Below are 22,057 nucleotides of genomic sequence, written 5' to 3' on the forward strand. Positions count from 1 at the left end.
AGTAATCCAACACACCATTCCCTTAAAACCAAAACAAAAGCCCTTCAAACAGAAACTTAGGAGAATCAATCCTATGCTTCTCCCTTTGATTGAAAAGGAAGTGAAAAGAATGTTTGAAGCAGGTATTATAGCACCCATTAGATTTTCTGAATCGGTATCCAATCTTGTTCCTACAAGAAAAAAGACAGGTGAGATTAGGCTATGTGTAGACCTAAGAAACTTAAACCAAGTCTCCCTAAAAGACCACTACCCCTTGCCAAAAATGGACCACATCCCACAAATAGTAGTGGGGTCATCTAGAATCTCTTTGCTAGATGGCTTTTCAGGTTTCAATCAAATACTGGTTCACCCAGATGACCAAGACAAGACAGCCTTTACCACACCGTGGGGAACATTTAACTATGTGAAGATGCCTTTCGGACTTAACGCTGGTGCTACCTTTCAAAGAGCAATGGATATTGCATTTGCCAAAGAAATACATGATTTCCTAGTTGTCTACCTCGATGACTTAACCCCTTTCTCCAAATCTGATCAAGAGCACCTAAAACATTTGAGGCAAATATTCATGACATGTAGGAAATATGGCATTTCCTTGAACCCCAAGAAATCTCTCTTCGGCCTTGAAGAAGGCAAACTTCTTGGCCATATCATATCAAAGGATGGGATTAGAATTGATCCTGAAAGAATCCAAGCCAACCTCCAAATCCCATATCCAAGAAACATAAAAGAGTTGCAAGCATTCCTTGGAAAAATCAACTTCCTACGGAGATTTATTCCAAATCTAGCCGAACTAATAAGACTGTTAAGCAACATGTTAAAAAAGGATGCTAAGGTAAAATGGTCTCTTGAGACCAAGCAAGCCTTTGAGAGTATCAAAACTGCCTTAACCCAAGCCCCTGTCCTCACCAGTCCACAATTTGACAAAGATTTCATCATATTTTCATTTGCATCTGATCACACCATAGCTAATATCCTTTTGCAAAAGGATGACCAGGGAGCTAAAAAACGAATTGCACTTTTCAGCCGAGCCTTAAGAGACGCCCCTTTGAAGTACTCAATCATGGAGAAGCAGGCTTATGCCCTGGTTAAAGCAATCAAAGATTTCCGAGTCTACATTTTATATTCACATGTGATTGCTTATGTGCCAAACGCTGTTGTAAAAGACATATTAACCCAAGAGGGGCTAGAAGGAAAAAGAGGCAAGTGGATTGCTAACATCCTTGAGTATGACATAGAAATAAAACCAACCAAGCTCATAAAGGGACAAGGTTTAGCCAAACTGATGTCCGAAACAAACTTCCAAGCCTTAGACATCAACCAACTGGACAATGAACAGGAGCTGGCGACTCCACAGATCAGTGAAACCTTTTTGCAATCCCCATGGTATGCTGATATATGTTTTGTATTGTTAAACCTATTTGCTTCCCCAGGATTGTCCAGAACCAAGAAAAGATTTTTAAAGATGAAAGCTTCGAAGTTTTGTGTCATAGATGGTGTATTATTTTGGAAAAATCATGAAGGCATATTGCTTAATTGTCTAACCATGAATGAAACTAATAGTGTCATGAAAGAATTCCATGCAGGTGACTGTGGAGGACATCTATATTGGAAGTCCACTGCTGATAAAATTTTAAGGGCTGGTTTCTATTGGCCCTCCTTGTTCACAGATGTAAAGAAATTTGCCATTTCATGTCACAAATGCCAAATCTTTGAGGGCAAAAGAAAGCTGTTGCCCCTGCCCCTTAAACCCATCTCAACTGAAAAGCCTTTTCAACAATGGGGTCTTGACTTCATTGGAGAAATCCATCCCTCTTCCTCAGGCCAGCACAAGTGGATTCTAACAGCCACCGACTATTTCACCAAGTGGGTTGAGGCCATCCCATGCAGACAAGCCAATGACACCATCATTATCCAATTCCTTGAGTGCAATATCCTTTCTAGATTTGGCTGCCCTGAGAAGATCATTACTGACAACGCCGCTGCCTTCAAATCCAAAAAAATGATCAATTTTTGCCATAAATTTCACATCACCTTGGGGCATTCCACAGCCTATTACCCCCAAGGTAATGGCTTGGCTGAGTCATCCAACAAAAGTCTCATTAATATTATCAAGACGATCTTAGAAGAAAACAAGAAGAACTGGCATAGAAAGCTCACAAATGCCCTATGGGCAGATAGATTTTCAAAAACGAAATCCATTGGGATGAGCCCTTATGAGCTAGTATATGGCATGGAGGCCAGGTTTCCTTCATCCTTAGGCATCCCTACTATCAAGCTATTACAGGAGATCCAGGCTGAACCAAATGACATTCAACGAAGAATCAATCAGACCATTCATCTTCAGCAAACCAGAGAGCAGGTTTATGACAGAGCTCAGGCTTTGCAAGAGAAGCTCAAAAAGATGTTTGATAAGAGAGCTAAGGCTGAGGATTTCTGCATTGGCAACAAAGTTCTAAGGTGGGATTCATGAAGATAAGACAAGAGAAAACATGCAAAATTTGATTTTTTATGGAAAGGGCCATTCGTTATTTCTGCTGTTCAGGGAAATAACACATATTTCCTCAAATCTGTAGAGGGTAGCATGGCTGAAGAAGGCCCTGTAAATGGCCGGATGTTAAAACATTACCATGATCCCTTTTAAGGGGTACAATGCAGCTCTGTATATGTCTCTTTGTACATTGATATTTGTATATATCAGCCCTTTGTTTTTATTTTTGTATAACCAGTCTGAGTGTTAGAGGAGCAGCAGCAAAGTTCGTGAAGACACAGCTAATGCAAGTATTCCATTTTAAAGGCTCTATCTCTGCATTAATCTCAGCAAAACAGCAAGAGCAATGATGTCATATCATAGCAATTCATGGTAAAACAAAACTGTTTACAACTTGTAGTCTTCAGTCAGACAGTATCAATAAGAGAGGAGCATATTTTTAGTTTCACATCAGCAACTGTTTCTAGACCAGAGGCTAGGGGAAATACATCAATTTTGATCCATATTTTGGATCTATTTTCAAAGGCAATGCTCAAGCAACATTGAATATAGTATCAAGAACGCAGAAGAAAGCAGGCAGTGCTATGTATTTCCCAATATTTCAGTTGAAGAGAGAGTTGTTCATATTTCAAAGTTTCACACTCTTAGCAGCCAGCATAAAGAATTTTTTCAATATACAGCAACAATAGAAGATCAAGGCAGTTTAACCTGCTATTCTTGGCTTTTCACAAGGAAAAGCCACCCCCAAGTGGAGCCACTGTTAGCCTCCTGTAGCAACAGGTGTTCATCTTTCATGATTGACATTTTTACATGCCAAATATGTCATACTTTGCATGCTGCAATGCTCCATATTTCCTAAAGAGGCCAAAGAAGAGGCCATGAAAGTGTGCTAGTCTAAAGGCCACTGCTGTATTCCAATTTTCATGACTTAACCATTTTTGAAGAATGTTCTGTTAAGGGAAGTCCAAACAGCTTAATCTTGGCTTCCCTAGGTTTCAATTTCTTGTTTTAGAATATAGAGAATGAATATCTGTCCAAACAGCTTAATCTTGGCAGATTTGTAGATAGGTAGAGAAACAAAGGAGCCCAACTGCTTAATCTGGGCCCTTGGCAGAAATAAGGATAGATTTAGATAGGAGGGCAGTCAAAGAAAAATTGTAAAGCGGGGTCTGCAAGTCTAAGTGCACCCAAACCAAAAAGAAGAAAAAATGTTAGGTAAGTAGGCTGGGTAGGTAGTTTTGAGGTTGCAGAATGTTTATTTGTAATCAATTTTGTGTTTCAAAGTGATATTGTACTTCACATCACAAGCGAGGCATGTCTAACTCCCCCTTCTTTTTATTCCCCAAATCACTCACTAACTTTCCTGAAGAGGTCAAGATCTGCTTGATACCTCTTAGTTTCATCATTTTCCATATCATTTGCCTTGGTAAACATCTGCTTTACTCAAGGAGTGTTCATACTTCCTCTATGAATCATTTTCCCCAAAATAGCCTAAGATTCACACACTTAGCGCTTTCTTATCACTTATCATATTAACAACTAATTTTACTATATAGCTACCTATCTGTCTCCCCTTCCCCTACTAAAACTATGTTAATAACTCCCCTATATACATATTCCCATCCCCTGGCATTATAGCCCTATAAATATCAGTTTGGGAAATGCCAAGTTCATCTGGGACTTAGCATTAGCCTTCCATGTCTTGACCTGGGGTTAGTCTGACATTTGGTCACACTAATAACCATTTCCCCTAAAGTCCTAACCCTACAATACCCATTTCCCGCCCTTATCCTAAGGTCACACTTGTAAAATATTTAACCCCGCTTGTAAATAACCCAAAAACCCACTTTCCTAAAGTTTTCCCCCCCCGCCGTATGAATAAAACACATAATAAAGTAGCGCACAGGCCCCATCCCTAACCCTCCGCCGCCTTGTCTGTTCCGTCGGCCATTAGATCTGGCGCGCCCGAGATCTACGGTGGGCGGGTCTTTTCATGCCCCGACATGCCGAGGGTTAGCGCCCGGGATATGGGCGGTTTTCTCGTCGTACTCCTGCCACGCGTCACCCTCTCGACTGTGGCGGAGTCCCCTCTGCCGAAACCACTTCTGCTCAAAAGCGGTGTGCCCGAAAATGGATACCGCTTTCCCCCCCTCCTGCGTCAGTGCCACGTCATGCTGACGTCATCACCCTGCATTGGCCTCCTGCCGCCGTGTCCTCCTCCACCGTACCGCCACGTCACCTCCTCCACCGTACCGCCACGTCACCCGGCCGTACTGCTGACATCATCAGCTGACGTCACCTTGCCACGTCACCGCCGTACTGGGACCCACCATTGACGTCATCATCAAAAAGGTGCAAAGGGCGCAAATCGCAGCCTAGGAAGCCCGGAATCAAAATCTGAGGCAGATTTTCATGCGCGATTAATAGGCCAAAATGGAAAGCCCTTCATAGCTCGGCCTCCAGTAGGCCCGAAAGGCGCAAAATGACCAGAATTTCTTCGCAGGATTCAGAAAGGGGCAAAGGCAGTTTTTTAAAGCAACAGAGGGCCGAACAGCTGCCATGAAAGGTTGATGGTACAGTTCAAAAAGTATCAGAGGAGAGATAAAGCCCAGTTTCATGTCAAAGAGTATCAGTTGAACATTTTTTTATGGAAATTTTTATTTCCCAAAGCAGGTGAACATTGAATGGCCTCCAACAAAGTCAAAGAAAGCGGTGTAAGCCCATCAAAACTCTGAAATCACAGTTAAAGCATTTAAAGCCACCGAACAACAATGGAGCAGAGACCAATGCGCAGTTATGGCTAAATGAACAGCACAGAGCCACCAAGATAGAATTAACTCATTTTGATACAGCTGCTCCCTAGCGCAACTCAAAAGATATTTTCTTGCATTTATTTCTGGATAATATTAGGTTAAAGAAATCATTTTTCCTTCAGACCCATTTAGGTCGGCTGTAATAGATTAATTTTTGATATTTTCCCTATTTATACCACCCTCTGTATTGTTTAAAGGGTTGGTTGGTTGATAATCCTCATTAGAGACTCGCACTGTATATCTGATATGTTTTCCTTAATCAAAGATTGCTGAAAGCTTGGAGAATGGACTGTTTGATGTGTTGTTAATGGTTTCTGAAGAATGAATTTGGAATTCTTGTGCTGCAATATGAATCAATAAGTGTTCCTTACCTCTGTTATTTCAATTTCATATATGCTCAAGTCACAGAACAAAGGATTGGTTTAGAATTTTCTTAGCTGCACTCTATGCTCAGTTTCTGTGGCTTCTTAATGTTTTCCTCTTGATTTAGGCATAAATATGAATTCTTTTATGGCTCATGTTTGATCTATTTCACATATGAATGACTGTTATCTAGGAATTCTTAGCTGCTCCTAGATAGGGCTCATTTATCTTCCTTCTGCTAACCTGAATGGGAGATTCTTAATTGCCCCTCATTCCTTAGCCTTTAATCCATCTCTTTTACCTTGAATGATTGTTTCATATGCAGCTGTCTTGCTCCATAATCCTCTCTTGTGACCATGAAAACACACCAGCAGTCTTACTCCATGACTCCATGCCCAATGGTTTGAAACTCTCATACTATACCTGCCTCTTTACTTGAACACATCAATCATCCCACCAAAAATCAAAACAAAACCCCTTGTACTCAATAACTAGCCTAAAATCATCATCAACAAAGCTAAATCCTAAAGAGAGAGCCCTCTCTTATTGCTGGTAGGCTAGGACCTGCAATCCAAAGATTGGTTTGTGGTTACCTCAGCCGTATCCCTTAAGGAGCCAAGGGACAACCTGAGTGATAACATAACCAACTAAGAAAAAAAATGTAATTTTTTTGTATTTTTTTTTTTATGAAAAACTTTAAGCAGTAAAGTTTTTTCCCTAAAATAAAAATTTGTTCAGGAGACAGATATCAATCAAACATGCACAGTTGCAGATCCCTGATCAGTCTACAAGAAAATTTCCCAACCCATGATGTCACAGAACATTTTGTTTATCAAAACATGGCTGGCTAATGCACTGTAACAGAGGGTACAGAGAGTTAGTGATTGTACTAACACTCTATGTGCAAGGCCACAATACTTTATAAAGCATTGTTTACACTGGCAGGGTGTGTTAGTGAGGAATAAGATTGAAAAATAAGGCTATGGGGATCAGATCTAAGGCTGAGCATTGAGAGAAGGGTGTTGTATAGTCCTCAGTGGTCAGAAAGGGGATCAAGAAGTACACGAAGGCCTAGAAGAAAGAGATATCTAGGAACTTTCTCAGAGAAAACTGGGAACTAAGTGCAGTCCCCAGTGGAGTCACCAATTTTGCTATAGCGATTAATGCACGGGTGTTTGGTGATGGATATACCCTCAAGGATCTTCTCAGGAAGGTTGGTAGACATTCAAATTAGCTACAACTAGCCCATAGATACAAGCACATATACGTATTAGTGAAATGAGAATCAAAGTAGGAAGAAGGATTTTTACCTCAGGTCTTGGTGTGGTGTTGTTGGAGAGCACAAAGTAGCAGAGTGGAAGACCCCTTAGCTAGCTCCAAGATCAATACCTGCGCATAAGCAAGACGAGGCATAATATCGCAACATATAACTTCAACAATCGATACAATAATACATAGGGATATCTAACTGCATACATCTAAGACACTCATAATCATTAACGTTGCATAAACATGTAAATAAATCACAATACCAGTGCCATGGAGTGGACAACACAATTGCAGGTATATATTAATGATAGAGAAGAGTGATTACAACCATCGATTGTATTAGCCTTCCCTTACTCCTCTAACTCCTCTCTCTCTCTCTTTTCTTAACCTCTTGAAGAGCCAATGTCTAATACAAGCTTTGACAGTCAATAGGCAATCCTTTCAATATCTTTGATCCCTTTCACATGGCTCTAGCCTCAAATATATAGCATGAGAGGATAAGACTTTGCCAAATATTTCATGAGTTCCTTTGGGAAAAATAAGAGATGTTTCCATGCTTTAGTTCTCTTTCCCTATTTGTAGACTCCATTAGGAATAGTAATTCCTCCAAACAGGTCGAATCTGGAAGTTTTCCTGCTTTTATGAGCTGACATAGGAGTGAATATAGGGATATTTCTTGGTCAACTTGCTCCTTTGACCCATAGAAACTCACTTAATTTGACTAAGGCTCTTCTAAAGGCAACAGACAGAGTTACCCTAGGGACTAACGCACCTGATGCATGGCTAGAAATATTTATAAAGTAGTTTGCTAGTTACTGGAGAGAATTAGCTTGACAAAGAGGCCCGTGAACTTGACCAATCTTTCAGCCATCTTGCCCTTCTCCTCTGAGCTGATGAGGGGGTCATTTTCCTATATAACAATCAATACTCCCCAAAGGACCAAGGCCCTGCACTACAAATGAACAAAGTCAAAGAAGCTAGTATTCAACCAGTGTGTCACTAAGTGTTGTAGCGGCTGCAACACCCTCCAAATTTTTGGCTTGCACCCAAATTTCAGAGCCTTCCTTGGTTTTTCCTTTGACGGTTGCAAACACTTGAGCTCATTCCTTGAGCTTTGTTAGAGTCTTTTTCACCCTTTTTCTTGCTTTACCAATTGTCGTCTTTTGGCAAGTTGATTACTTTTTCATGCTTGTGATCTTGTTCTTGTCATTTCAAAGGTTTTTATTTGTTTGTTTGGGTTGTCTTAGCTATGTGAACACCCGTCACAGTCTCACACAAAGTTGTAAGAATTTTCATGCAAGTGGTGTCACAATTGTCCAGAGTTCTATCCCAAGTGTTGTACTTGTTACTTTTAGCTCTAGACAATGCCACATAGGGTCATGCTTTGCTATGTTGTCCCAATGGTTAGTTTCATCATTTTATCAAAGTATGATAAGTGCGTGTTCACAATGTCGAGTCCTCATGAGTCACTTGCTTCTCACACTTAGCCATTTTCCTGAAAATCTCTTTACAGACCAACTCCACTTCATTGGAACCTGAGTGAGATACATTACGTAGTCTCAGCCCTCAGTGGTGTTGTTATGTCTCTTGGAACTACGTAGTGCTTGAGGATGTCCTCTGATTCAGTTGCATCGTGCAATCCCAGAAGTGAGAAACCTACCTCCCTTCCCAAAACTATACAGAAACTGCGTCACTGCCTATCTTAACTGTGCACTTTGCAAGGTCATACATCAAGACTCCCTCCTTTCTGGAACCCCACATTGCATAGAGACCTGAGCCTACAATGATCCCCGAAATTACGCATAAATGCCCTCCTAGTAACCTCCATCAGTAGGGGCTCATTTCTCTCAAAACTATGAAAACCTTTCCTATGGTCCTGTTGACAGTGTTGGACCTCCAACATTAAGGGGATCACCTTGGTATGAAGTCCAAACTAGACCTCACACCATTTGGTGTGGGAGTCCCATCTGGTATGATGGCCCTGTTGCCATTATCTTAAATATTTTCCTCAGCTCTTGCTTGTCAGCATAGGAGTGTGGTTTGCTTTGTCTTCAAGTAGTGAGGTTCGCATGCCTAGTGATTGCTAGTGTTACTTGTGTCAATGGTTCTTTCATTGTAGAGGGAGAGGGTGTGAGTGAGTCCCAAGTTGGATGGGAGGAAGCCCCAACTCTGTAAGGACCACACAACACAATAGGACATGCAAAGATTCCGAAAGAGCATTCCCCATGGATGCGACAATCACAACACTCAAGGAAAGATAACACGTACAATACATAGCGGAGCAGTCCGCGCGAGTGCAACAGTTGTTATAGAAATTTTATGTGAAAGGTTTGTTTGATGTCCGGGGAGGTAACCAACATGGACAGGACATTTTTAATAGCTCATACAACACATTTTCATTAATATATATGTATTGCAACAATTGAATGAGTTCAAGTGTTAAACACAGGTTAAAACAACATGCACTACAAGTGTTCAAGATCAATGTTACAATAGTTACAATACATGTGTGAAAACGTGATGGCCTGTTAGCAGGCTTCTAAATTAAGCGAAAGTTCAAAAACATATCGTTACACCATACATCACTAACCCAATGGGCGGGGCATTGTAGCCACTACTTACTCCTCAAAGAAAAGATTACAGACTCTCAAGGCTATGTGGGAGGAGCCGAGGTGAAAAGTGCTTTACATGTACAAATCAGGGGGTATTTATAGCCAGGGGTGAAAGTGACCCTTGTGTCTATTCGACTACCCTCATGACTGTTTGACTTCCAAGACCTTTTCACTTTACATGGCTCTTCATATGAACAGTGCATATCTTGGACTTCCACGTTACATTACATTCATTGACAGTATGGCCCACAACAGAGATGTGGATGACATGATCCATGACAAGACTCGACATGATTGTGCTTGGTACATTCATGGTGTTGCTGGTGTGCATGTCGAGCTAAAGTGTTGCTGGTGATGGATGTCCTCATGATGTGTCATAGCTTCACCTCCGCATGGTAAGGTGAGCGGAGTCTTCAATGGTCGTTGGGTTCGCTTGATTTTACATTTTCACATTTCTCCTTGCTGTCATGTTGGGATGCTTGACAGGTTCACCCGTTCGCGAAAAGTGCATGTTCATCTGTTCATCCGTCTGTGAGCACATCTTTACATGGTCAACCTTTCGCAAGCACATCTCTTCGCATGCATCGTTTGTTAATTAGTTGGCAAACATGTCCTTCTGCATGTACTCCCTTTGTTCATCCCATCTGTCGTCGCTCCATGTTTGTTCGTGTACCTGTATCTATAGTCACTCATGATGAGAGGAAATCAAATCCATAAACCTCCTAGTCTACCATGATGCATGATAATTTCAGATGCAGGTGACTGAGAGAGGAGACAAGGTTGCGAGGTATGAACTTGGATGGAGGCTCCGGGAACTACTGGTGAAAGTTGTGCAAGAGTCACTGGGTGATGGTGATGGGCAATCCGGATCAACAACTACTATCTGCAGGGTCTAGCTTAGCTGGTGGAAAAACTGCGAAGTTTTTGAGAGGAGAAATCTGGGCTATGGGAAGGCATGGCAAACAAAATATGCGCAATTTCTGAAAGGAGTGGGCAACAGAAGCCTGGCAGCCAAAACTGTGTAATTCCTGCAGGGAACTGGTAGCTAGCTGCTGGGTCACTGGCAGCAAAAACTGCGCAATTTCTAGAGGGAAATGGCAATCAGCTACTGGGAAATTTGCAGCAAAAACTTTTGAATTCCTAAAGGCAATAGGTAGCTCGCTGCTGGAGCTTGGAAACAAAATTTGTGCAACTCCTTGAAGGAATATGCAGTTGGCTGCTAGGAGATGTTGGTGGGGAAAACTGTGTTGATGCTAGGAGGCTAGCCTGTGGATCACCTCTGCATAGTCTCTGAGCTGAGTGGACTGTTGGGCAGCAAAGGGCTTGCTCATGAAAACTGCACAGTTTTCCCGGTGAGCAGCCGATCGGCTGACTAGAGGGCTGGCTGGAAAAACTATGCAATTTTCAGAGGGAGACAGGGAAGGACACTAGGTGTCTATCCAGCCTATTTTCCCAATTTTCTCAGTCAGCTGAGTGAGCAAGGTATGCAACCTCTACGTAATTTTTGAAGGGAGTCAGTCGCCGGGTGACTATCGGGTCAAATCTCCAATTTACTAGCATGAAGGCTGATTGATCTGCTTGCAGGCAACACAACTTGAAAATGGCTTGCTTGGTGCTTCTGTAATGTTCTGGGTGATAGTCGATCAAATCGATGGCAAGTTGAAGGTCTGACTATCAAAGGGGAATTTGGTCATCAAAACTTCAGCAAAATGACTAAGTGTGTGAATGAGTGAAAAGGTGCATATCTGATCTTGCAAACACACACTTACATGACTTGGCGACAGGATGACTCAAACCATCTAGACACATATGCGCAACATGACTGACCGATGGTGTGAGTGACAAGCACGACACTTGTGATTGATCATTGGTTGACCATGACGATGCTTGCATGATAGTGTATGTGACTTTGTGTGTGAGCGCGGAAGATGTTTACATAGTGAACACAACAAGTAAACATGAAGGGAAGATCTTACGTAAGACCATAAGATGGTCACAAGCATGACATTAACATCAACATGCAAAATTTTTTGGTGGAATGATCAAGCTAGTTGGGTGCGAAGACTCACACGAGCTCATAGAGTGAACCCGAGTGTGTGCAGTCATCAAGTATAACTCCCAAAGGAGGCTCCAAAATTGGATGCAGGCCAAAATTTTGGAGGGTGTTGTAGCCGCTACAACATTTGGTGACACACTAGTAGAACTCCAACTTCTTTTTTTTGGTTCAATGTCAGCATAGGGCCTTGGTCTTTTGGGGAGTATTGAATTGTTGAGCGGGTTACTTTGGCTTCCCCACTTACCCCATGGACATACATGGTCCACCTTTTTCCAACTCAGTAAAACACAATCAAAATTTCAGCTTGATCACAGTGTTTCAAAATTGGGAAGGGTAGTTTATCTTGCGAGTTGAAGATTTTCAGAGTAAAAGTTTTCATCTCTAATGTTGCTCTGCTACTAGCAGGCCTGGATAGTACCCTGGTAGAGTCACGTAGGAACACACACATTGCACCACTACCAGCGAGTGTAGTCAATACCTTGGTGGAGTTGCATGATTCACCTCTATGCACAAGAAACCTTTCTCTTCTTTCGCCTTTGTATTTTTTAAGAGGACTGTGCATGGGTACTTATTTATTTTTGGGGTGAAAGAGGGATCCCAACTTATTGAGAGCATAAGAGGTTGTTCCTTTAGAGAAGTATGTAAGACCTATGACATAGGTTTACTCGTTTATATTTTACCCTTCTCCATTTCTACTAGTTGGATGGGCTTGAACACACAGAGAAAAAGGCTGAGTGCAAGAATGGTGCTTCCCAGTGTGTACATAGGTCCATGGTTGGCAGATGGCTCGTATTTTCATCAAGACTTCATCGGCTAAAGGTTATAACCAAGCACAAAGAAGAGGGACACAAGACTAGCCAAGTGTTGTAGTGTCACAAGTCTCTTCTTATCTCAGCCACATACTCAATCAAAATCTAGAACATAGTAGATGGCAGCACTTATTTCGGGAAACAAAATTAGTAATGAATTAAACAACTCAAACACACGAAAACAAAAATAATAAGCAAGGCAGACAAAATGAAAACAAAGAAGCTAAGCAAGGAAAACAAAATAAAAACAAGCAGTAAGCAGACTATGTACATGGCATGGGGCATGGCTCGGCCTACTAGAAGTAATGCTTGAGACCTTGGCCATTGACAGGAAGGTTGTCAGCCCTCCTGTCAAGTGATTGTAGATGGTATGTGTGTCGGCCAAGCTTCTCATGGACTGTGTACAAACCAATCCACTGGGACTGAAACTTCGTGTGCTTTCCTTTGTCTTCATAGGACTTATCCCATTTCAGAACCAAATCACCAACACCAAGTTAGCATTCCCTACAAACTTCTTATCGAACCATCTCTTGATACGATTCTGGTGGAGTGTAAATTTTTCTTTTGCTTTCATCCTTTCTTCCTGAAGCTTGCAGAGTGTATCCATCCTATGTTGAACTAGCTGGCAAAGGCTTGCCTTGGGATTCTTGGGATAGATGAAGTGTAGGAAAGTAGATATTAGGTGGAAGGATGGCTTCTTTACCATAGACCAAGAAGTATGGTGAGGTATTAAGAGAACATTTGGGTGTTACACGGTCAGCACATAGTGCATTCGTCAAAGAGGTATTCCAGTTGCGCTATCAGAGAAAATAGTCTTTTTGATTATGCGAATGAGGTTTTTATTCTTGGATTCTCCTAGACCGTTTCCTTGTGGGTAGTAGTTGGATGAGTGTTTCAGCATATACCATTTTGCAATGAAAAATCATAAAGTTTTAAAGATGAAAAGTACGTTGCATTATAAAAAACAAGTGATACTGGAATGCCAAAGCATGAGATGATGTTTTGTTGGAGGAAGCTCATGACCTCTTGGTCGTTCACTTGTTTGAGCAGAACTTCTTCTATCCACCACGTGAAGTAATTAGTTGCTTTTAGAATGTAGCAGTGTTGTTTTGATGAATGTGGGAAAATCCCCCTAATGATGTCTAGACCCCATTGTTGGAATGATTTAGTTATTGCAACAGGGTGCAGTGGTGCTGCTGACCTTCGTACTCTGTTGACAAATCGCTGACAGAATGGGCACTTGCGGACGTAAGCATGTGCATCCTTAAATAATGTGGGCTAGTAAAAACCAGCTCGCATAACTTTGTGGGCAGTGGTGTTTCCCACAAAGTGACCCACGGTGGGTCCGTCATGCAGATCTCGTAATACCTTCTCTGATTCATGTTCCTTCAGGAACCTAAGCAAAACTAAATTGTTGTACTTCATGTCAAGCACTCCGTGCACCGACTCATATGCTAAAGATTTGAGGTGCAATTCCCTCTTCTATTTGATGGAAAAGTGAGAGGGTACAGTGACATGCTCAAGGTGCTAACGCACATCTGCATACCGAGAGTTTCTGTCTTCAGTGGGTGTTGCTTGCCTTATTTCATACATCTCAACTTCCTCCTCCCATCTGGTGACATCTTCTTCACTCTTTGAGGCATACATTGCTTCAGCTGCAAGTCTGGAGAGTCCATGTCCTTTGGTCGTGTGAACTAGCTTGGTTTCAAGATCATACTCTTGCAAGCATGTCACCCAGTTTGCACGTCTTTCACCCAGTTCTTGTTGTACAAGAAATTTGCGGACTGCTAGGTGAGGGACATAGACTATGTAGTGGTTCTTTAGCAAGTAGGGCCTGAAGTGTTTCGCTGACTTGTAAATTTCATATGCTTGCTTTTCAATGGTGGGGTAGTTGAGTTCTGGTCCTTCTATGCTTGCACTCATGAAGGATATGGGATGTTCATCCTTCATCTCGTCCTTCTGAGTGAGTACTACAGTGAGCGAATTATTGGAGGCGAAGGTGTATAGAAGGAAATCCTTCTTGAAGTCTGGGTTGTAGAGTGCAGGTACTTCTGCAATAGCCTATGTGATATGGATGAATGCGTACTTTTCCCTCTTGCCCCAGCCTTAGAATACATCTTTCTTGATCATGTCCTACATGGGCTTGACTATCTGTGCATAATCTAAGATGAACTTCCAGAGGAAGTTTATCTTGCCCAAGAAGGACTGCATGGATTTCTTGTTGGCTGGGTGAGGGATCTGTGTAATAGTTTGGACCGGTCTGGATCCACCTTGATCCTGCTTTTGGCAACAATGTGTCTGAGAAGGTTCCCCTTAGACACTATAAATACACCCTTTTTGGGATTCAAGGAAATCCTGTATTTCTGGCATTGCTCAAAAATTTTCTTTAGATGGCATATTTAGTCCTCACATCTTCCTGAGAGCACAGTCACATCATCGAGGTATACCACTACACTCTATCTAATGAGTCTGCGAAAAGCGATGTCCGTGGAGTGTTGAAAGGTTTCACCTACATTTACAAGCCCAAATGGCATTCATCTGTAAGCAAATGTACCCCACTTGGTATGGAAGGTAGTCTTAAGTTTGTCAGGTTCTGCTACCAGAACCTGATTATATCCTGAGAAACTGTCGAGTAGGGAAAACATATGTGCCCTAGATACTGTTTACAGAATGTGGTCCATAGATGGCATAGGGTAGTTGCCTTTGTCTGAGGCACAGTTAACGTTCTAGAAATCAACGCACAAGCGGATTTTCCTGGACTTCTTGCATACAAGAACAAGGTTTGAAACCCACGTGGAATGACGAACTTTGTATATGATTCATGCATCCAACAGCTTGGTAATCTCTTTCTGTATGAGGGGTTCAAGTGATGGGTGTACTTTCCTCGGCTTCTATTGATATGGCTTGACCCCTTCTTTGATCAAAATGATGTGTTGATTATCCACGTGTCATAATTTTTCAGATCATCATACGTCCTTGTAAACACATCCTGGTACTATTTGAACAAGTGGACAAAGGCTTGTCACTCTTGCTATGTGAAATATGTACCAAGATTAACGAACTTAGGATCTTGTTACGTTCCCAGGTTTATCAGTTTGTGCATCATGGTGGAGCTGTGGGTTTTGCTATTCCTCAGCCCTTGAAAACGTTCTTGTAAGTCATAAAGCTTTTCCAATGATGCCACACCTTTCATGCTAAGGTGGCCTTTCCTATTACCGGCTTGTGCTTGCAGAGAGCGCTCGTGCTCATCATCATCTATCGTTGCATCTTTGAAGACATCAACGTTGGCCACGAAATGCAGTATCTGTTGATCATCGTTAAACACGAATAAATTAGTTATGTTATCTCGGTTAGATGTTTTGTACAAAATTTCAATAGTAAATATATCCCTAATCAGTGACATTCTTGAAACCCTGTTTGCCAGAGCATTGGCAACTGCATTATGTGTACGTGGTACAACTGTGGTTTTAAATGCTTGGAAGTTAGAGATTAGTCACCATACCTCTTGATGGTAACTTTTGAGATGTGGTGAAAAATGGTGAATGGTGTTACGTACCTACCATACCACTATATTTGAATCAACTACCACTTTGTGTGCGACCACGTTGAGGTTAATGGCTTTCTGTAAGCCCAACATGAGTGCTTCATACTTAGCAATGTTGTTCATGCACTCAAACTCCAAGCTACTTGAAATTAGATGGTTCCTATTAATGGGTCGATCAAGACAATCCCGACTCCTGAGCCGTCATGTGCCTTTGATTCGTCAAAGTACATGGTCCACAACTTCCCTGTACACGGACCATTAGATGCACTTGTACTATTGCTACCGCTACTTGTTACAATGTACTGTAAATGTTTCATTACCATCAGTTTGGCAAGGAAGGAGACCCAACTGCATGTCTGGTGGGGTTGGAGCTGACCGTGCAGGATAACACCCCAACGTTGTCTCCAGGAGGCAGTTGCCAAACATGAGTTCTGTGAAGGCCAACAGTTTATTCTCGCCATTGAGGGGAGTGAAATTGTGCTTCATATACCTCTCAAATGCCACCCGGATTTGATTTCTTTTGCCCTTGTACAGAAGCCACATTTGCGACCAGTCTGTAGCAAAATATCTGTGCAGCTTTCTAGACCAGTCTCTACTTTGTAGTAGACTGTATGCTTCCAGTATGTCCACAACAACTATGTTGATGCATTGGTGGACTCAACTATCATGAGATAGTCATATGATCACATCTCAGAGTTCACCTATGGCTAGTACATATGTTCGATCAAGTTAGATGATCCATGCAGATGTCTCACTCCATTGTGCATTAATCTTCTTAGCAATGGAGAGCTACATGATGTTGGTGGCCGCACTAGAATCAACTCAACAATTGTGAACATTACAGTTGAAAAATGCAAATGAGAGCAGGAATGGATGGAAACTTGAGTTTACTTTTTCCATCTGGAGTGTGTTTAACATAGTGGAAAGTGATCTAGGAGGTGTGATGGCTCCCTTGCTAGTAGAGGTTGCATTGTCCATTGCTGTCTGTTCCAATGCGTGGAGCCGGATGTCTCGCTAACTCTAGATATTTGCTAACTCGAACAAACTGATGTTTGCACGAATTTTCTTCATGTCATCTAGAATGTTGTATTCCAGAGGTGGAAGAATCACCAAGGTGTCCAGGGTAGGACTGATGTTCATGTTGTCCGGCGGAGTGTTCTTTAGTTTGTTGCTCATGGGCATATTCTTGTTTGTTGTTGTCTTCCCACACTTGCTTTGTGTTTTCAGCTTTGGGGTGACTAGTGGATCAGCCTTCCTCAACAAAAATATCATATTTTCTTGTGCTTCTCCAAGTGTAAGGGGAGCCCCTTTACTCCTAAGATTGTAGTGGTCATTTTGCTTTAGGGGATTTTTCTCGGTGTTCACCTTTGACGCTACTTGCGAGCACTTATACATGTTCACCACATGCCCAGAACTTGATGCTTCATCAGGTGCAACATCTTCATCATTATCTCTATCTTATGGTTGTTCATGCATATTATTTTTCACGCCAAATGTATGACTGCACACAGATCTTGTGACTCGCTTCCTATCTGAACAAGAATTCTCGGGGTGATGTCCTTCGTGGAATGAACAAAATTCAGAATTTGCGCACTAATTGAGGTGGAACACAAATCTCTGCATAGTTTTTGGAGTGTCATGGTTGTTGCCTGATGAACTGCTTACTTGTGTCTGTCAGGGTGGAAAGGTACTTGTAGATGTGTCAGTTTTCCATTATTTAAGCTCGGACACTTCTTTCGTCAATTTCTTGATGAGGTGAGTGAGGGTTTCAATATCATTTGCTTGCTTGTCTCTACCTTTGCTCACCATCGCCTGGGACCTTCTGCTCGCATCTTTGGAGTCCTTTGCTAGTTCATCATCCTTAATGACTCCAATCACGTGTAGGTCTTTCTCAATAGAAATACCCTCTTTGCATTTTACCAATAGAGTTGGTTTCATATCTCGCTTGACGAATTGCGCAATGCTGGTCAACAGTGCGATCGTGTAGTAATCAACAATAACGGAGTCATGAGGTTTGTTGTTCATTGCAAACTTGTTAAATATGTGTGTAAAGCTCTGATTGAAATGTTTTACCTTTTCTTTCCCCTCCATCTTCAGGCTTCCCAATTCTCTGAGTAACATAGCTAGGGTCTTTTCACCATCAAAATTTTCAAGAAACATGCATTTGAATGCACCCCAGTTCTGTATGGATTTTGGTGGAAGACTCTGATACCATGCAGCTACGCAATCATCCAAGGTACATGGAATCAATCTACATGCTACGTCATCATAACGTACCTCAAGGTTCTGTAGCTATAGGTAGAAGTTGTCCAGATGGTCTTCTACCTTCACTATGTTGTCAGGGTTGAACTTGATGCTCATTCTCTCTGCTCACTTTGGCATCTTATGCAAAGCACCTAGGAGATCCAATGGTTCCTGAGTCATCCATTCCATATTTTGGTCAGCCATCTCTTCTTCTTCTTCGTCCTCCTCCTCTCCTTTAGAATTTGATGGTTTTGGCTATGAGTCTCTTGTTTTGTCTCCACGTCTGCCTCCTCTGCTGCCTTCCCCTCTACCTCCTATACCGAAGTCTGATCCCAATATCACAAGGGTGTCTCATTCCCCTTATCGGAAGACTAGAGGTTCCTCTTTGTCTTCAATAGCTTCTGCCAGACCTTAAAGTGTGGAAAGAACTGCTTCTTCCACTCATGATACAACAACCCCTGTGGGAGTGGCTTTTGGCTTCCTTGATGCGTATGGAAGATGTTGTATGTCTAGGATTAGTCTGACTGTTTTCACGAACTCGAGATTGATGGGATAGACAAAGTGAAGGTGATGATATGGAATTTTGTGTTCATCCCTAGGAGGTGAGAAGTAACCAATTGCAAAGTCGTGCGTAGGTGAGAGGGAGTGCGAGTTACTGCCTTGACGAAATGGATGATGAGTGAGTGTGAGAGGATGTTCAACCATATACAACTGGATGCCCTCCTTCTAGTGCCAAAAATGTTGACAATGTTGGACCCGCCAACATTTAGGGGATCCCCTAGGTATGAAGTCCAAACCAAACCTCACACCATTTGGTGTGAGATTCCCATCCGGTATGATGGCCCGGTTGCCATTATCTTAAATATTTTCCTAAACTCTTGCTTATCAGCACATGAGAGTGGTCGTCTTTGTCTTCGAGTAGTGAGGTTCACGTGCCTGGTGATTTCTAGTGTTACTTGTGTCAATGTTTATTGCATTGTAGAGGGAGAGGGTGGGAGTGAGTCCCAAGTCGGATGGGAGGAAGCCCCAACTCTGTTATGAGCACACAACACAATAGGACATGCATATCTTTCAGAAGAGAAATCCCCATGGATGCAACAGTCACAACACACAAGGAAAGATAACACGTACAACAAATAGAGGAGGAATCTAAGCGAGTGCGACAATTGTTATAGAAAGTTTACTTGAAAGGTATGTCTAATGTCTAGGGAGGTAACCAACATGGGAAGGACAATGTGAACAACTCATTCAACACATTTTCTTTAATATATATGTATTACAACAATTGAATGAGTTCAAGTGTTAAAAACAGGTTAAAAAACATGCATTACAAGTGTTCAAGATCAGTGTTACAACAGTTACAATACATGTGTGAAAATGTGCTTCCCTATTAGCAAGCTTCTAAATTAAGCGAAATTTCCAAGATACATCGTTACACCATACATCACTAACAGTCATGCAGAAAGAGTCAATTTTGCGGACAAAACCGACCTCCCTAGAAGCTAAGGCTTTCTAGTGACAAACAAGACAATCAAGCACTATCTTTCCCTAAATATGCATTTAAAATACAAGCAACCAGGTGTTTAAAGCATACCTTTAGTCCAACGCTGTTTGTAGCAGCCAAGCCTCTCCGATCCAGATGAGCTCCTCCTTCTCTTTGAAACCTGCATTCACTAAAAAGCAAACGATTACATAGCACCTGAATAACTCATATAATAAAACATATTCATCATAAAGACCAAGGAGTATATGAAACAAATTATATATAACAACTTGTTGAGAAAAATGAACTTAATTGTATTAATTGGAAACAAAAGAAACCATTACAACCAGTGCCTTGGTGTTGTGCAGGTCCCTCCCAGGGTCCAGCAAGAGTTCTCCTTTACTTTGATCAGCTCACCCACTTCCAAATGAAGCTAAGAAAGGATGGGAATCTTTCCTCTCAAGCTCTATAAGGGAGTCCTAATTTCAGCAGCATCTACCCTTAGGAATGTTCAGCTTTCAACCTCCCCTCCCTCTAGCCCAATGCCTGTATTTATAATGCTTTGGAGGAAGTTAGTCAGGTCCACCATCAATGGGATAAGCCCCTCTTTCAATGGGATAGCTCCCCTCTTGATGGGATAAGTTCCTCTTTCATAGGGATGCATGAACCATCTGGAGGCGCTTAATACACGTCAAACCATCTTCTAGAATGCTCTAGATTCGATCACAAGTAACTAAAACTCGCGCCTTTTGACCTTTATAGGAGTACGCACCCACCCCTTTATAGACAGAGCGTACAAGTATGCAGGTATTGTGAACTTGAGGTGCGTACACGCAGGTAAGGTTAAGAGAAACTGCGTAACCAGAGTTAATTGACTTTTTAAGGACTTTCTCTCTTTCTTGGGGTTTGACATGAGGAGCAGAGGTATAAGACTTGCCAAGGAGGATAGTATGACAGTTGATGGAGCCATACTAAATGCAAATAGTCATGGTGACAAATTTTAGTGTAATAGATTGCCCCCCAAAGTGCGAAGCCTGTAGTAGATTAGGGTTTCATATCATCTAGGAAGGGTGAAGTACTTTATCATTTCAAGGATTATCTTGTGGAGAGCCTAGTCGGAACCTGCAAATATTCAACACAAAATACATATATAAGATCATATCATCGCTGAGGTAGGCATTCCCATACTCAGATTGAAAACTTTAACTAACAAACTAACTACTGCTTTGATACAGGAATGATTTCGCAGTACATGATAATCATAGACTCATGTAGACAAAGTATGGACGCAACCATCTGTTTATGATTAGTCTACTGTATAATGAATACAAAACTCCTCGCAGCCTGGATGGTGGAAACTAGATCCAGGGTCTTCATTTCTACTTCCCGAAATAGTACGATTCTATCCATGCGAATAAATGAGTTGATGTCGAACATGGTAGAAACCACTTGATTACCAGTCGATGATGTAAATTGTTAACAAGTGTGAGAGAGACCACCAGTGATGTCAATGGTTCTCAAAGTACCCAGTACAATCCATGAGATGTGAATAAATGTGTTGATGTCGAACATGTCACGGAATCCTTCGATCGAAAGTCAATGATGTAAACTGTCGTCAAAGGCGAGAAACCTGCCATTGATGCATGCAGATTTCAAGGTACTGATGATTTCTAGGTCATCTTTCTAGATAATGTGCTGATGTCGATAGAAAGCGACCTGTTGCAGGCAAGCCCACAACACGAAATCATAGATCAAGTTGAAGAAATGTAGCTGTAAGGACTGACTCAGGGATGGTCAAAATGGATGACAGGTATTTTGCAGATGAATGACTTATTTGCAATGACCTCTTGAACACGTAACGACACAACAGATGGCTTGGTGACAATTGACCCAAAGTTAATACCCAGAAACCGGTTGAAGACTTTCAATGTGGTTTGATCAACTGTTAGGCAAAGGATTTCCCAACCCAGGTGAATGAAAAAGTGTTGTGTTCAAGAGTGGTGATAAGGTTTTTCTGAGACAAAGGATAACAAATAGGCTCATTTTTCTCTCTTTTCCCCCACCATTTCTGGCAAGTACCTCTTTATTTTTTACAAGCTTGAGGAGGATAACATATGCTTGATTATAAGCTCATCCTTCAGATGAGTCCAACTTAGTTTAGATTCGAACCCTAAGAAGGAGTGGTCCGTTCCTGTTTGTAATCAAACAGGTCCTTTACTGTGAAATTTTAACGAGTCCAGTATAGGAGAAACTCGGCGTTTTTCAATTTTAGAGAGTCTGAAAAACTTAAGAAGACTCCAGGGTTGACCTTTTTCGTAAATTTGTGTCTCCCAAGCCCAAAAAAGTATAAAATAATACTTGAGAGAACTGCTTGAT

This window comes from Pinus tabuliformis, chromosome 3_2, assembly GCF_031772625.1.
Source record: "Pinus tabuliformis cultivar Carrire ecotype Pingquan chromosome 3_2, CPIR1, whole genome shotgun sequence".
Classification (NCBI taxonomy): domain Eukaryota; kingdom Viridiplantae; phylum Streptophyta; class Pinopsida; order Pinales; family Pinaceae; genus Pinus; species Pinus tabuliformis.